This window comes from Leptosomus discolor, unplaced genomic scaffold, assembly GCF_034619465.1.
Source record: "Leptosomus discolor isolate bLepDis1 unplaced genomic scaffold, bLepDis1.hap2 HAP2_SCAFFOLD_203, whole genome shotgun sequence".
In the NCBI taxonomy this organism is placed as follows: Eukaryota; Metazoa; Chordata; class Aves; order Leptosomiformes; family Leptosomidae; genus Leptosomus; species Leptosomus discolor.
The window spans coordinates 25,997-37,214 of NW_028237893.1; the positions used below are offsets into that span (position 1 = coordinate 25,997).

At 50.8% G+C, this 11,218-nt stretch overlaps 1 long non-coding RNA gene across 1 annotated transcript; it reads left to right on the forward strand.

The window, feature by feature from the left end:
- Positions 1–1,209: 1,209 nt before the first annotated feature.
- LOC147412473 (uncharacterized) lies at positions 1,210–9,786 on the forward strand. The gene is made up of 3 exons (XR_015184202.1): positions 1,210–1,247; positions 5,711–5,789; positions 9,761–9,786. It is a non-coding gene; the product is annotated as an uncharacterized LOC147412473 (long non-coding RNA).
- Positions 9,787–11,218: the final 1,432 nt, after the last annotated feature.

An 11,218-nucleotide genomic window follows, 5' to 3' on the forward strand; every position in this document is an offset into this window, starting at 1 on the left:
TTTGTTACAGCGTTGATGACTGCTTGTCCTGTGGTTCAGTCCACGTTCTGTTCTGTGGTGTCCTCAGTCTAGGACTTTTACATAAAAAAAGAAGCTTGTCCTTCCAAAAAAAGGACTAGTCGTTCGTAGGACTGAGGTGTAGACTTGGAGAGTCTCTTAAAGATGTGATCAGAATTAAAGCTGGATTTCACTTAACATTGCTGCTGTTTGTCTTCGCTTTTGCTGCTTTCCCCACTGCTCCGTCATGACTGAACAAATAAAATAATGTCTATCCTGGAGCATGTTAGGCCTATGAGAAACGTACTTGCCTCTGTTTATTTTCTCTTCCTGAGAGCGTGTGTATTGTTCTGTTTCTGTGCACTTACTAAGAAATGATTCTGTGAGAATTGTATTGTTCTCAAAGAGGAAAAACTGTGCATAAGAGATCGGGTGTTCTGAAGAAACGGACTGTTTTCACATTATAAGCTTTATGCTTTTGCAGTCTGCAAACTTTTAAAATATCTTTTAGGGGTATGTGAAAACCTGACTGAGACACTGACATCTATACTAAGAATGATCAAGGTTATTTTTTCTTTTTTTTTTTTTTTAATTTTTTTTTCCTGGCACATCTGCCAGTCGTGTTTGGTAGCCTTAGGTATTGCAGCACTGGGGATTTGTTATTAGGGTGAGGAAAAGGCTGAGGTACTTAAAGCCTTCTTTGCCTCAGTCTTTAATAGTCAGAGTAGTTACCCTCAAGGTAATCATTCCCCTGAGCAGGAGGACAGGGATGGAGACCAGGAGAATTCCGTCATAATCCAGGAAGTACAGGAGTGTTCCGAAGTACTTTATTTCTGTCTGGGTCTTGATGATGCGTTTCCCTGGCCGTTCGGTGTCATCTCTTCTGGGCGGTGCAGCTGGCTAGACGTCCCTCATAATGGTGTAATGCACAGGAAACCCCCTAGTCAGATGGGAACGGTGTATTTTGGAGCCAGGTAATTTAATGATATCCATTCACAGCTAGGCAAGTTCAGTTAATGCAGATGGAAAATCAGTTAATTCTGTAGTGTAAGCATTTTTATTGGACGTACATAAACACCCACGTGCCTTTGTAGTATAAAGCAAATTACTGAGATTTGTTCTTTCTTTAAAGAAAGTTTTAAACTTGACTTTATTATTTTTATTTAAAGTTTTACACTTCACTCTTCAGATTTATTGACTGAGCAAACGAGACGACAGTACTCCTGGCAGCATCAAGTGTGAGAGCTGTGGTGAGTCCTGGGCCCTGGGGGGCCCTGTTACCCCTTGTGCATCCCAGTCCACCCCCACCCCTCCTCTAGCCCTTTCTCTTTCCCATGCTGTTGTGATGGTTTTTCTTCCCTATATTTCTCTTCTATCCTGCTCCCTTTTCCTCTCTCCCTTCCTCTCTCCTGTTCTACTACTCTCTTTTCTTTTTCTCTGCACTTCTTCCTGCTCCCTCTCCTTTTTTTTCATCCTGTTTCTGCCCTGTAGCCCACTACTGTTTTTCCCTTTTTTTGTGTCTCTTTGGCCTGATTTGCATCTGTCTCTCTTTCCACACCCCCCACACCCCCCCATTTCTCTGGCCTGTCTCCTGGCACTCTTTTCTTCTTTGCACCTGTATGTGCTGTTCCATGTCCTTGTCCTGCTCTGGTTAAGATTTTCCCGTATTAACGTTGCGAGCCCTGGTTGTTTTAAGCTATGTAGTTTAGACTTTGAGAACCGTTTGACCTTATGCCCTGTGTTTGTAATTTACATTGCTTGTCTGTCAGAGATCAGTCAAAGAGATAGGGAACTTATCATGTGTTTGTGCCAAGGAAGAAGAATGACCTTTGGTGATTGGAAGATATAGGTATACCACCATATGTAAATAACAGGAACTTGGAAATATACACAAGTAAACCATAAGATCGGGGTAACGAAAAGTATGTTCCAAGATCATCAACATGTAGCAATGAATTCTAGGAAAGTACTGAATATGTAATGAATATGGATGGATTAAACTGTACTTAAACTGCTTTGTGAAACCACTCTGGTGGAGCGATCCCCAGTGCTGCCCAGCGCTGCAATAAAGAATGCCTGCTTAATAACACACTCTAGTTTTTGAGTTTTCATCTCGGAATCCTTACCCAGCCGCACCTAGCCTCCTACCTCTGTGAGGAGCGTTAGAAAGCAAGGGGGTTTGGAAGCTCCGAATTTTGTTTCAGTCCTCTTCTAGCTTTCCTTCCTTTTTCCTTCTCTCTCAATGCCCCTCTGGTCTTGCCCACTGTTGCTATGTTTTTCATTCTGTATCTCACTGTCCTGTTCCTCCTTGCTGTTCATCTCTTCCTCTCTCTGATCCTTTGTGCTTCTCCCTGTTCCTGCTATTTATTACTTCACTTCTCTGTCCCTGTCATTCTCTGTTGCTCTCGTCCTCTCTCTATCTGGGTATCTGGCTCCCTGCCCCTGTCTCTTTCAGAGTATCCGGCTTTCTGGCTCCCTGTCAGTCACCTGTTTTCTATGTTGCTCTGTCCTTCCTCCTGTCTTTCCTTGTCCCTCTGGCCTGCTCCCTGTCACTGTCTTTTTTTTTTTTTTCTGTCTTTCCTTATCTCTGGGTGGCGGCGGGCCAAGTGGTCAATGATCAAGGCTAAAAGGTTATGGTGTCACAGGTCAGGGTCAAAATGTCACAGGGTCAAAGGTCAAGGTCTAAAGGGCACAGGGAAATGTTAAGGACCAAGGGTCACAAGTCAAACGCAAAAAAGATTGCAGGTTCAAAGGTCAAAAGGTCATGGAGTCAAAGGTCAAGGTTAAAAGGGAGAAGGGTGAAAGGGTCACGGGACCAAAGGTCAACAGGTCACGTGTCAAAGGTCACGGTGGTAAATTTCAAGGTCAAAGGGTCACAGGCAAAAAAAGTTGCAGGGAAAAAAGGTCATGCGGTTAAAAGCCAAGGTCAAAATATAGCAGTGTCAAAGGTCAAAAGGTCATGGGGTCAAACTCAAAAGGTCACGGGGTCAAAGTTCAAAAGATCACGACTCAAGAGTTAAGGTCAAAACGTCGCAGGGTCAAAATATCACGGGGTCTGTCAAAAGATATCGGAGACAAAGGTCAAAAGGCCACAGGTCATAGATCAAGGGTCAAAATATCACAGAGTCAAGGTGAAAAGGTCATAGGGCTGAAAGGCCAAGGGCAAAAGGTCACAGGGTCAAGGACCAAAGGTCAAAGGTCACGTGGTCAAGGTAAAAATAGTCAAAGGTCACGGGGTAAAGGTCAAAGGTCAAAGGGTCACAGGGTCAATGACAAAGGTCAAAGGGTCACAGGGTCAAGGTCAAAAGGCCACAGGATCAAGGTCAAAAGGTCACGGGATCAAGGTCAAAAGGTCAAAAGATCAAAAAGGTCGGGATCAAAGGTCAAAGGTCAAAAGGTCACGGGGTCAAGGTCAAAAGGTCACGGAGCCAAGGTCAAAGGGCCAAAAGACACTGGGTCAGTCAGTGTCAAAAGGTCAAGGTCAAAGGTCAAAAGGTCATTATGTCAAGGTCAAATGGTCAACGATTCAAGGTCAAAGGCAAAAGGTCAAGGGGCCAAGGGCAAAAGGTCAAGGTTAAAGGTCAAAAAGTCATGGGACAAAAGGTCGAAAGGTCAAGCGGTCATCAAAAGGTCACAGGTCAAGTTCAAAAGGTCAAGGGACCAAGGTTAAAAGGTCACGGGGTCAAGATCAAAGGGTCAAAAGGTCAAGATGCCACGGTCAAAGGGTTAAAAGGTCAAGGGCCAAGGTCAAAGGGTCAAAAGGTCAAGGGGCCAAGCTCAAAAGGTCACAGTCAAGGGCAAGAGGTCAAAAGGTCACGGGGTCAAGGTCAAAAGGTCAGAACAAAGGTTAAAAGGTCAAGGTCAAAAGGTCACGGGGTCAAGGTCAGGTCACGGGTCAAGGGCAAACTGCTAAAAAGGTCACGGAGTCAAGGTCAAAGGGTCAAAAGGTCATGGGGTCAAGGTCAAAAGGTCAAAGGGAAAAAGGTCAAGGTTAAAGGTCAGAAGACATGGGTCTGAGGTAAAAAGGTCAAAAGGTCAAAGGTCAAGGTCAAAGGTCAAGGGACCAAGGTTTAAAGGTCAAAGGGTCAAAAGGTCAAAGGCCAAGCTCAAAAGGTCACAGAGTCAAGGTCAAAAGGTCACGGGGTCAATGTCAAGAGGTCAAAAGGTGGCGATCAAAAGGTCACAGGGTCAAGGTAAAAGGTCAAGAGGTCAAAAGGTCAAGGTAAAAAAAGTCATGGGGTCAAGGTCAAAAGGTCAAGTTAATAGTGTCACGGGATCAAGGTCAAAGATTCAAAAGGTCAAAAAGTCAAGGGGTCAAGGTCAAAAAGGTCACGGGGTCAAGATCAAAGGGTCAAAAGGTCAAGATGCCAAGGTCAAAGGGTTAAAAGGTCAAGGGCCAAGGTCAAAGGTTCAAAAGGTCAAGGGGCCAAGCTCAAAGGGTCACAGTCAAGGGCAAGAGGTCAAAAGGTCACGGGGTCAAGGTCAAAAGGTCAAAGGGAAAAGGTCAAGGATAAAGGTCATAAGACATGGGTCTGAGGTAAAAGGTCGAAAGGTCAAGGGGTCAAGGTCAAAAGGTCAAGGGACCAAGGTTAAAAGGTCACGGGGTCAAGGTCAAAGGGTCAAAAGGTCAAGGGCCAAGCTCAAAAGGTCACAGAGTCAAGGTCAAAAGGTCACGGGGTCAATGTCAAGAGGTCAAAAGGTGATGATCAAAAGGTCACAGGGTCAAGGTAAAAGGTCAAGAGGTCAAAAGGTCAAGGTAAAACCTCATGTGGTCAAGGTCAAAAGGTCAAGGTAATAATGTCACGGGATCAAGGTCAAAGATTCAAAAGGTTAAAAGGTCAAGGGGTCAAGGTCAAAAAGGTCACGGGGTTAAGGTCAAAAGGCCGTGGATCAAAGGTCGCGGGTCATGGTCAAAAGATCAAGGGATCAAAGGTCAAAAGGTAGTGGGGGTGAAAGGTCAAGTTCAAAAAGGTCAAAAGTAGGGGGTCAAAGGATAAAAGGTCACAGGGTCAATGGTTAGGAGGTTATGGGGTCAATGGTAAATCCAAATGTCATGGGGTCAAAGGTCAAGGTAAAAATGTCATATGTCAAAGATCAACAGTCATATGGTCAAACGTCAAAAGGTCAGTTGCCAAGAGTTACAGGTCAGCAGTCAAAAGGTCGAGGTCAAAATGCCAGAGGTAAAGGCTTGGGGTCAAAGGGTCAAAGGCCAAGGAAAAAGTCACAAGGTCAAAGTTGAATTTTAAAAGGTCAAGTACCACGATCAAAAGGTCACAGGGTCAAAGGGGCACGGGTCAAGGTCACAAGGCCATGCTGTCAAAGGTCAAAGTCAAAAGGCCAGGGGTCACATGGTCAAAGGTCAAGGGGAAATGGTCACAGGATCAAGGTCAAAAAGTCACAGCTTCAAAGACCACAGGGTCAAGGTCAAAAGTTTATGGCTCAAGGCTTTGGCCTCGGGTGCTCGGCCGGTGCTGCCGGCGGTGTCAGCTCTGGAGCTGGCTGGATGTGCGGGCACTGGGCTTTGGTCATGGAGAGAAGCGGAGGTGTCTGTCCGAGGTAAGCACTGCGGGACAAGGCAAGGTCCAGCAGCACATAGAGTAGGAACTACCTCTGTACGCAGTTTTTGGTTGTTTTTCAGGTTGGTAATTTTCTGCTGAGGGTTTGGGGGTGGCAAGATGGTTTAATAGTGTGCAATTTTTTTCTTTTATTTTAGATTCATTGTGTTTTCCTGGAATTCCTGACTATGAAAGATGGAACCTTGTTTTTTTCCCACCGGTTTTGCTGTAGGCTCTGTAAGTTGCTGATATTTCAATCGATGCTGATTTTCTCTCTTAATAGGACTGATGGTCACGTTTTCCAGCAGGGGTTAGGGTGAGCACCTTGTATGCATCTGTATACAGAGTTTGAGCATTTTTCAAAATAGCAGCAGCAACATAAAGCATAGTGTATTTCAGGGTCTGAGAAGGCCCATTGCCTTTCCCAGTCACCTGCAGAGCACCACATTGTCCCTAAAAACTGCACCTCGTGGCAAGCTCTTCCGAGTTTATTAGCATCAAGACTGTGCTTATTTTGTGGGCCTGTAGCCCACGTGGGTGTACCTGTCACCCCTGACTCATGCAGCCCCGCCTCCCGTGGGCGTGCCTCGTGCCCCTCCCAATTACCCACCCCATGGGCGTGCCTTAGCCCCCCTTCCCACGACCCCACCTCTCATGCGTGTGCCTTGCCTGCTTTTTGTACCCACTTTGTGGGTGCGCACACCTCACCCCCTTGTCCTCGCCCTGTGCACCTGCCTTGCACCTCCCTCAGGTGGGCATGCTTTGTCTCCCCCTTTGTCCCCACCCCATGTGCCTGCCTTGCCCCCACCTCTCCAAGTACTGCTGCTCCAGATGCACACCACCAATAATCCGCTTGCATTCCGAACTTTCCTCTGGCATCTCCTTGGGCCCCAAATCCCTGGGATTGCATCAAAATTACCCCCACGGTGTATCAGCACCACCCCCAAGCCCTTTGCCATCCCGCCCCTTGGGGGCATGTTGGTGCTGCCCCTGACCCTCTTGTGGTACCCACCCTTGTGCATGTGCTGGTCCCACCGCTGACCCGCCTCCCTTGGGTGTGCCTTGCTTGTGCCCCTGCCCCATGGGCATGTCTTGCCCCCACCCCTCCAAGTATTGCTGCTCCAAACACACACCACAAATAAACTGTCTGCACCCTGAACTTTGCTCTGGCAACTCCTCAGGCCCCAGATCCCTGGGCTTACCCCCAAAATGCCATCACCAGTGATGCCAAGGGGAAAGAGGGGGGTACTCAGCAGGGACATCCTCAAACCCCGAGGCCTCCATTGGGCTTTCCCAAGGCCAGGAGGGTGGAAAAGCGGTGTCACTTTTTACATTTTCTTCCTACATCTCCCTCTTCTGAGCTCCTTGTCCTTGGGTGTTTGTTCTTGCCTGTGGCCTCTGTTCCTGATGGGCTCCAGGTGTGGCCAGTGGGGCTAATGAGAGGGCTGGCCCTGCTATAGGCTATGAAGGGGCTGCCTGACGGAGCTGGTAAAGGGGAATTGGCTGAGGAGGGAGTGGATGTGCCTCCAGCATGGAATGGCTGGTCCCTGCAGCAAAGAAGGATCCCCCTGAGCTGTCTGTGATGGAGCAGACCACCAGCATGTGGTGCCGGGAGCTCAGTTCCTGTGTCAGTCATGCATATGAGCTACTGGCGAGCCCGGCAGTGGAGGGGTGTTGAGAGAAAAGCTTCGGGGAGGTGAAGGTCTGAGCTGGTGCCAGGAGCTGGGGTGAGTTGAGGGTTCTCCCATGTGCATCCTGGTCTATCTCTTCCACCCTGCCTGGGAAAGGGCTGCCCAGGGATGGGGAGGGCCAGCCATGGCTTTCTGTCCTGCTCCCTTTGGTGCTGGAGCGTGCCAGGCACCCTGCCACTTTTCTGAGAGTGCCAGGGCTTCTGCTCAAGTCAAGGAGAGGGTAGCAGGGCTGGAAAAAAGTGGAGCCTGGGATGGGGTGCAAAATCAGGGAAAATGTGGCAGTCAAGACAAGCTGGAAGGGTGGAAAAGTAGTGTCACGTTTTTCTACATTTTCTTTCTAAGTCACCGTCTTTCTATCTTCCTGACCCTATGTGTTAGTTCTTGCTTTTGTTTCTTTTCCCTTACTGCTGTAGAATCTTTCTTTGTCCCTTGTCTTGTTGTCCTGCTGGTCCCTTCCATGCCTCTCTCCTGCTCCCCCTCTCTCTTATGTATTCCTCCATTTCTCCCTGGGTTTTTTGCTAAGTCTTTCATCTCTTCTTTCTCTACACCATTATCCCGCTCCCTGTCCCTCTCCTGTTCGCAGCATCCCTTTTGCTGGCTGCCTGTCCCCCATCTCTTCTCTACCTTCCTCCTGCTTTTCTCTTCCTTTCTCTCCTGCTGTCCTGCTGCGTTTGGGCACCGAGTCCGGTAGCCAGCTCAGTGCCAGGGTTTGTTCTGGGCAGGAGTGAGTAAACTTTTCCTGCCTCCTCTGTGCCCCTGGATGGTATTCAAGCCCCTGGGTGCAGAGCTCGTGGCTGTGGGCAGGTGCCAGGGAGGGGGACATGTGCTGTGGGGCTCTGGCCAGGCCCCTGTTCCTGATGGGCTCCAGCTGGGGCAGGTGTGGCCAGTGAGGCTCATGATGGGGCTGGCCCTGCTTTGGCCTATGAAGGGGGCTGCCTGGGCATGCCCAACTGCAGGAGCTGGCTGAGGAGTCAAACCAAGGGCTTTCCACAGGCAGCTGTCTCCAGATGATCCCTGTGGCAAGGAAGGATCCCTCCCAGCCGTCCCCAACAGAGCACACCACCGGCACATGGCACCAGGACCTTGGCGCCTCTGTTGGCTGCACACGTGAGTTGCTGAATGTTCAGGAAACCTTGTGGGAGAAGTGTGTTGAGTCACCCACCACCTACTCCTAAGGTCAGGCAGCCAGTACTGTGGAGGAGAAAGGGGCAGAGACAGAGAGAAAAGCCTCAGGGTGGTGAAGGTCTGCCGTTGGCACATGTCCCCTCATGCTTGTCCGGGCCCATCCCTGCCCTGGTTCTCCAGATCTCTGTCTGCCTCCTTGCCTGTCCCTGCCTCTGTCTGCCTTTCAGGCTGTCTGGTTCCACAAAGCTTTTCTGTCTTCTGCTAGCATTGCCCTGTAAAGTGTCACCTTCTACCTTTCCTTTCTATGTCTTTTCCTTTCTGGTACCCCACCAGTTCTGATTTCATTCTTCCTCATTGCTTGTGACAATGGCATTTCTAGGTCTCCCCCTCCCCGTGTCTCTGTTTAACCAGTTCCCTGTGATTGTGGGAAGGGTGGTGGTCGGGGTCTGGGTTATTTGTGTCCTGGGCTCTGCTCAGGGAGCTCATTCTGCTCTGAGGTTGCTGTGGTGTGGGTGTTCTGTTGGTGCTGCCAGCGGTGGCAGCTCGCGAGCTGGCTGGGCTGTGTGGGCATTGGGGTTTAGTCATGGAGAGAAGCGGAATGGAACCTTGTTTTTTTCTCTAGTTTGGCTGACAGCTTTTACCTTAATATGACTGAAGGTGAGATTATTAGGTATTAGAAGGTGCAACATGTATGCACCTGTATATGCCCCTCCCTATCCACCTGTCCATGCCTCTGTGAGAGGTTTTTGCCCATGTGAGGCTTTTCCCGTGCCTGGTCTTCTGGCCGCTGGCCGGGCAACCTGACCAAGAGGTTCCTGTTCTACAGCCTCTTCCCCGGCGGCGCTTTCCGCGCTCTCTGCTGCCACCCTGTGACCAAAACGCGGTACTTCAGCCCCGAAGACGCTTTCCGCGCTCTCTGCTACCACCCTGTGACTAAAAGCCGGTACAGCAGCCCCGGCTGCACGCTGCCGCCCTCTCCGCGGCCAACGTGTGACCAAAAAGCGGTACTGCAGCCCTGGCGGCACGCTGCCACGCGCTCTGCTGCTACCGCCTACAGTGGGTGTGCCGCGCACTGCTCGCGCTCCCCCCGTGTGCCCTGTGCTCGCCCCTTTCCTTTGGGATGGTGGGAAGGGCGTTGGGCGGGGCCTGGGGTAGATGAGCCCCGGGCTGTGCCCAGGGAGCTCCTTCTGTGCGAGGCGGGAGCTGTGGGACTGGGTAGGGTCCAGCAGCACCCACAGGAGAGAGCGCCCTGGGATGCAGCTTGGGCTTTTTTTTTTTTTATTATTTTCCGTCAGCAGTTTCCTAGGGAGTGTCCAGGGGTGACAAGAGGGTTTTAAAACACACAGCTTTAACTGATTTTTTTTTTTTGCTGCTGTTTTTGTTTTGTTCTAGGTGCACTGGATTTTCCTGGAATTCTGAACTTCCTGCAGGATGGCAACTTGTTTTTTGTGAGGAGTGTTTCTGACCCTATTTCCCTTCCTAGGACTGAAGGTTAGATTATCGAGCAGCCATGAGGATGTGCACCATGTCTGCATCTGTCTATGCCCACCCATCCCCCTGTCCGTGCCTGCAGGTGGGGTTTTTCCCATGCCACCCCCAACTTGGTGGCCTTGCCAAGGGTGGGTGTGCCTGGCCCTACTTCTCGAGTCCCTGCCTCCCATGGGTGTGCCTTGCCTGCTTTTTGTACCCACTTTATGGGTATGCATAGCTAACACCCTATCCTCCCCCTGTGCACCTGTCTTGCCCTCCCCCCCGCCCCCCCCGCCATGGGTGTGCCTTGTACCTGCCTCCCATGGGCATGCTTTGTCCCCCTCCTTGTCCCTGCTCCATGCACCTGCCTTGCCCCCACCTCTACAAGAACTGCTGCTCCAGATGTACAGCACCAATAAACTGTTTGCATTCCAAACTTTGCTCTGGCAGTTCCTTAGTTCCTTGGGCCCCAAATCCCTAAGCTTACCCCCAAAATGCCATCACCAGTAGACGTCAGGGGAAATGGGGGGCACCCAGCAGGGGCACCCCGAAGCCTCATGGTTTCCAACAGGCTTTGCCAAGGGCAGGGGTGGGTGGGAGAGTTGAAAAGCAGCATTACTTTCTACATTTTCTTCCTACATCTCCCTCTTCTGAGCTCCTTGTCCCTGGGTATTTGTTCTTGCCTGTGGCCCCTGTTCCTGAAGGGCTCCAGGTTTGGCCAATGGGGCTAATGAGAGGGCTGGCCCTGCTGTGGACTATAAAGGGGCTGCCCGAGGGAGCTGGTAAAGGGGAATTGGCTGAGGAGGGAGCTGGAGGTGCCTCCAGCATGGAATGGCTGGTCCCTGTGGTGAGGAAGGATCCCCCTGAGCTGTCCATGACGGAGCAGACCACCAGCACACGTTGCTGGGAGCTTGGTGCGTGCATCGGCTGCGTGTGTGACCCGCTGGCCAGCCTGGCGGTGGAGGGGTGTTGAGAGAAAAGTGTTGGGGTGCTGAAGGTCTGAGCCAGTGCCAGGAGCTGGGGTGAGTCACACGTTCTCTCATGCACATCCCGGTCCATCTCTGCTGGCCTGCCTGTCGCTCCTTCCGCTGCCTGGGAAAGGGCTGCCCAGGGATGGGGAGGGCCGACAATGGCTTTCTGTCCTGGCCCCTTTGCTGTGGAAGCCTGCCAGGCACCCTGCTGCCATTTCGAGGGCACTGGGGCTTCCCCTCAAGCTGCGGGGGGTGGGGTGGGGGGTGGGGGGCAGGCGGGGTGTGGCAGAGCTGGAAGAAAGTGGAGGCTGAGATGGGGTGCGAAGGCAGGGAAACTGTGGAAGTCAAGAGGGGGTGGAAATGGTGTCACTTTTCACATTGACTTTGTAAGGCTCCCTCTTTCTGTCTT